Source organism: Canis aureus, chromosome 38 (assembly GCF_053574225.1).
Source record: "Canis aureus isolate CA01 chromosome 38, VMU_Caureus_v.1.0, whole genome shotgun sequence".
NCBI lineage: Eukaryota > Metazoa > Chordata > Mammalia > Carnivora > Canidae > Canis > Canis aureus.
In genome coordinates, this window is record NC_135648.1 from 13,841,586 (window position 1) to 13,847,585 (window position 6,000).

Below are 6,000 nucleotides of genomic sequence, written 5' to 3' on the forward strand. Positions count from 1 at the left end.
ACTTACACTTAGCAAAAGAAGAAAAATAATCAATTGGCATAGTTGTAAATATACTCACAGATATTCATTTCATCAAATAACTCTCCTAAAAAATGCTGGTAATTTGGAAAATTATTTTTAAAAGAGAATTTTCTTATTTGAGAATCATGGATAATGGACACATGAATAATAATTCAAGATAATTTTAAAATAAATATGTTTATCTTGCATTTTGCTTAGTTGCATGATATAACTCACTTGAAGTATAAAGTATAAGAACACAATATTATTAAATGTTCATTGGAGTGCTTCTGCACTGACAGATTTTATAATGACAGATACACAATATTTGTTTAGAAATGCCTATATATATGTATTTGTACATATTATTCTAAAACCTTTAATGTGTGAGTTAAAATCTAATAAAATAAACAGAAAGGGATGAATTTAACAACATTAAGAAATGTTTGCAAAAGAATTTATTGTAGACAAACAATCTAGCAACGATTCTATTCATAATTTAGGTATTTGTTTTGGTAAACAGATTAAAATCCCTTTTTATAATTTCTTGTTCCTCTGGTTATCTGTAAAATTGAAACAATAAAATACTTGATATTTCATTGATTTGAATCTCCTTTTTCCCAGGAATTACTGAAACCGAGGTTAAATGAACAATTTAATTTAAAATCCACATGTACTATATAACATATAAGGTTCTTGTTTGAATTTCACTGTTTGCCATGCATTAAAAAGCACTATTTTAAGGCTGTGGAAGATGCTCCCATCGTATCCCTAAGCACCTATTTTTTAGAAGGATTTGTGGCCTTCTGTGCTACTGAAGATAAGGAATTTCATTGTTCTCGTTTTCATACTCAGCTTGACCTATTCATCCTAAATAAGCTAATCCTGAAGAGAGTTCTGCTTCAGGCATAAAATGATCAACACAGGAATGGAAAGCAAATCGACCACCACACATGCAAAAACTGATAGAAGCGCCAAGTAGAGGGTAATAGCGATGGAAGCAAAGTTTCAGATCATCCTCCCCCCTAAAGTCAAGACATTCATTTTAAGAAATGTTATCATTGGCAATACTTTATCTGAGCACCAAAAACTGATGTTACATAGAGTATGACAGAGATATCTTTATATATAACATGCAACTGTTGACAAGGTTATGATTCAGAGAGAAATTATCCAAGAAAAGACAATATTTAAAAGGAGAAAAATGAAAGGATGGCAAGAACTTGTATATATGGTGTTAAGGACTCCTACTTTTCTTTAGGGCTTGCTCTTGTAATTGATACCAAATCTGAATTCAGAGTATGAAAATATCTTCTTTGATGAAAGAGTTGGCCAAGTGTCAAACAAACTTTTCTCCTAACTCAGCACATCTCCCTAAATGCACTATTATCACCTACCATCTGGAAGGAAGCTTCCACCAACTAATGATCTGCCTCATTAATATCAGGAACCAAAGTCCTAAAACCACTCTGAGCTGGAATGATTCCTATTCTAAAAATATTCAGGATAATCAGGGCTTGTGATAAGAGCTACATCGAAGGACTTCAAGTCAAGCCAACTTCGTTGGATCTAAGTATAGAATGGCCGATATCAAAGATGCTTTGCATAAATATAGACATATTGGTATACAGAAGATGGAAGAACACTTGGCATACAAAAGTATTGAGTTCTGGTATTAGCATATCTTTTTATTTTAATGTAAGCATTATTTCTTGGAAGATATCTTTATTGGATTAAAAAACATTTCATTTAAACTTGAAAATATTTTCTGTAAAAGAAACACATCACTCAGCCAAATCCTTACACTTGAGCTGAGCAACTGGAACAGAAATATAAAGGTTATATTATCATTAATATATTCAGATGCTGTTAATTTCTCATTCAAGTATTATAATGGTAACAAGTGGCTTAATCTTTTAAATGGCATTTGAAAGCCGACAATTGAGTGATTTATAATTATAATGAACAGAAATTGTGACTTATTCACAAAGGTAAAAGAAATCATACCAGTGTAGTGCATGTTACTCCCTCAAATGCTAAGCCCATATTTCCTATTCTTGGATGTAGAAAATAAAAAATTGACTAAATTTCTGTTCATTTTATTGAAAATATCCCGGAGTCCACTGTGATATAAAATTGAGGAAGTAATACCTGTTCTTTTTGATACAGATCATTTGAGTTAATTATTCCAAAAATAACTTTATATAATTAATAACTAACTTTACACTATTGCCATTAGATTCATCTTTTATGTCTCTTCTCCTAATATCTAATCAGTGGAATAACTGTAGGGATCTGTGGGACTTGGATAAACACACACAGGTTTTGAAGCACATTTCAGATTTTAAACTGATTAACTTTAAATATCTACTGCTTGTATCAGACCTGGAAGTTTTAATTCAGCTTTAAGGAAGTAGTTTTTGCAATGCACATAGACACATACATACACACAGATTATGGATTTTGTTACTATGGTAAACAATGGTTTTAGAAATACATTTGCCTGCAATCCTGCATCCATGAGTTTACTCCTCAGGAAGTAAACATGCACATACGATTTCACTCATATGTGGAATTTAATAAACAGAACAGGGAATTGTAGGGGACAGGAGGGAAAAATAAAATGAAATCAGAGAGAGAGGAGAAACCATAAGTAACTCGTAACCATAGGAAACAAACTGGGAATCGCTGGAGTGCAGGGGGGTGGGGAGTTATGGTAATTGGGTGTTGGGCATTAAGGAGGGCACTTGATGCGATGAGCACTGGATGAAACTGATGAATCACTAGACTCTACCTCTGAAACTAACACACCACATGTTAATTGACTGAATTTAAATGAAATTAAATTAAATTTAAAAAAAGAAGTGAGCATGCAGTTGGTTTCCAGTGACAGCCTTGCTTCAGATTTCTGTAACTGCTCTTACCCAAATAATGGTCTTACAGACCTCAAGTTTGTTTTAAGAGCATACAAGGCACAGAAATTGAGTTGAGTGATTCTTAAAAAGGGATGTAATTCTTAATACAAAATCCTAGGGCACAGAAAATGTTGAACCTCTTGCATAATACAGAGGACTACCTTGTATAAACAATATCGGTGGTAAATCTGATACATATTCTTCCCAAAATTAGGGAACATAGGTATAAGAGAAGTACTGCTATGCTATACTAGATCCCCTCCTGCTCTTTGCTTCAATTTCACATTAAATACATCCCTGTATCTTAATTTATTTTTTTAAGATTTTATTTATTTATTCATGAGAGACACACACAGAGAGAGGCAGAAACACAGGCAGAGGGAGAAGCAGGCTCCATGCAGGGAGCCTGATGTGGGACTCGATTCCAGGACTCCAGGATCACGCCCTGGGCTGAAGGCAGGCACTAAACCACTGAGCCACCCAGGGATCCCTCCTGTATCCTACTTTAAATAAAACAGGATTTTATCTCAATCTTAGCATCTTTTTGTATACTTTGTAACTGCCAGCCGAAAACCACCAGAAGTGATGCAGAAACATGAACAAAAAGTTAATAATCACAACAACACAATGAAAGAAAAGCAAAATAAAAAAATAACCATACTCTTATTATGCAAAAGGTCTATTAGAATGAATCACAGGCTAGAAGAATCTGAACATTCAGGATGAGTTAGGATCCCAGTGGTAGTCTGCTCAAACCAATAGATTACTTCTCAGAATAATGTCTTTAAAATGTATAAATAAATTATTTAACATTTAAAGAAAACCAATTATATTTAATTAGAGTTATTATTCATGGAACTTTTGGTCATCTTTGGACATGCAAAGAAACTGAATGATGTGAATGCAGTACAAATAAAGAAAATACAGGTGTACAGCAAATACATTTATGAGGTGGAAATGATAGAACTTTCTGATGGAAAGTATTGGGTGGAGGCGATTGAGAGTGAGGTAGTTAACAGACGAGAGTCAGTTTCATATTAAACAGTAGTGTGGGTGGATGCTGAGAATTGGTTGGTAGATTTGGAAAGGCTGTATGTCTTGAAAATATTGATGGTGATAGTGTGGTAGATTTAAAAAGTTCCATTCTGGCTTCATGATTTTTGGAATGCCTTGTAGGTTTTCAAAGGAAGCTGTTAAACAGGCATTTGAAAGTATAAGTTTGAATATCAGAGGAGGGTTTGGGCTACAGAAGTACAATGATAGGCCAACAGCATATAGATGGGTTTTAAGACCATGAACTTGAATACGATCATATGGAAGAGAAAGCAAGAGAAAAAAAGATCCAGGATTGAGTCCTAAGGTAATCCATCACTTAGATGTTGAGCAAAGGAGAAGCAACCATAAAAGGAAACAATAGGGAACAAATTGTGAAAGAGAATTTTAAACTCATTAAAGAAACTATTCCCAGAAACAAAAAAGTTGTCAACTGGATCAAATTCTCTGAGACGGTGGGTACAATGAGAATGGACAAATTACTTTGCTTCAGAAAATTTAGCTCATTGGTAATGTTTATCCACTACACACACACACACGCACACTTCCTGGTGGAGTGAGATGGGTCGGGACTGAAATGCATTAGGGTCAAGAGTAAATTGAGAATGAGGCAGAACAAGCAGCTCTTTTAGGGATGGGCTGTAAAAGAAAGTAGAGAAGTGAACAGTAGCTGATGGCAATAAGGAAAAGGGAAAATACATGTTTTAGAACAGGAGATAAAGGATATTTATAATTCAAAGTAATCTATTAGAGAAAAACTGATCATATCATTCTATGCATAGAACCAGAGAAGTTAACATAAGTCTTTGAAAGGACACATTATAGAGGCTCCAAAATAATTTAAGAGAATAATGAAATATTTCATTATAGCGCTACCAAAATAAGTATTATTATTCACTATCGTTTTTTAAGTGCTTACTTTTCTATGGTCACAGAGATGTTTCATGAATCATATCTCTAAACTTCATGGTGGCCATTCAAAAATGTTATTTTCAGGGACATTGGGGCGGTGCCATAAATCAAGTGGCTAACTCTTGCTCTGACTTGGGTCATGATCTCAGGGTTGTGAAATCGAGCTCCTGCATCAGGCTCCACGCTCAATGAGGAGTCTGCTTAAGACTCTCTCTCTCTCTCTCTGCCCTCCTCTTGTGCTCCCTCTCTTTCTAAATCAATCAATCAATCTTTAAAAAATGTTATTTTCATTCACACATGAACAAACTGAGGCACATAGAAATCAAGTAAAATATGTACAGCATTAAATTCTTTGACATTTTGTCACTACAGATGGAATGTTTATATCTCCCACAATTCATATGTTGAAACTCTAACCCCCAATTGATGGTATTTGGTTGGGGCAGTAGACTCTGGGAGGTAATTCAGTTTAGATGAGGTCATGAGAGTAGAGTCCTCACAGTGTGTTTATTCACTATATAAGAAGAGACCAAAGAGATAACTTTCTCTCTCCACCAGGTGAAGATACAGCAGGAAGGGCCCCATCTGCAAACCAAAGGAAGCCCGCAACCAGAACCCTACCAGGCTAGCACCCTGATCTTTCAGGTCCCAGGACTACAAGAAATACATTTCTGCTGTTCAAGCCACACAGTTTATGGTATTTTTGTTATAGTACCCTAAGCTGAATAAGATATCTATATTCCATCTTTACATAAAGACTAATATAATCTAACCTCTTCAATGCACCTGATAATTATGTGAATATTAACATTTTTTTTCTAAAAGTTCGTTTTTAAGATTTTATCCATTCATGAGAGACACAGAGAGAGGGAGAGAAGCAGAGACACAGGCAGAGGGAGAAGCAGGCTCCATGAAGGAAGCCCGATGTGGGACTCGATCCGGGGTCTCCAGGATCACGCCCTGGGCTGAAGGCAGGCGCTAAACCACCTGGGCCGAAGGCAGGCCACTCAGGGATCCCCCTAAAAGTTGGTTTAAAGAAAACCAACCAGTTCTATAAGATACAGCTGTGCGTAATGCACACACACACTATAAGGTCAAATGTGTGGGAAGCCATGTTATT

General features: G+C 35.3%; 1 long non-coding RNA gene across 2 annotated transcripts in view; it reads left to right on the plus strand.

Annotated features, from left to right (window-relative positions):
• Positions 1-5,571, plus strand: part of LOC144307195 (uncharacterized) — a 185,764-nt gene extending 180,193 nt beyond the window's left edge. For both annotated transcript variants that reach the window (XR_013374129.1, XR_013374130.1), the window contains exon 6: positions 5,439-5,571. This is a non-coding gene — a long non-coding RNA (uncharacterized LOC144307195). The remainder of the gene's footprint in view (positions 1-5,438) is intronic.
• The last annotated feature ends 429 nt before the right edge of the window (positions 5,572-6,000 follow it).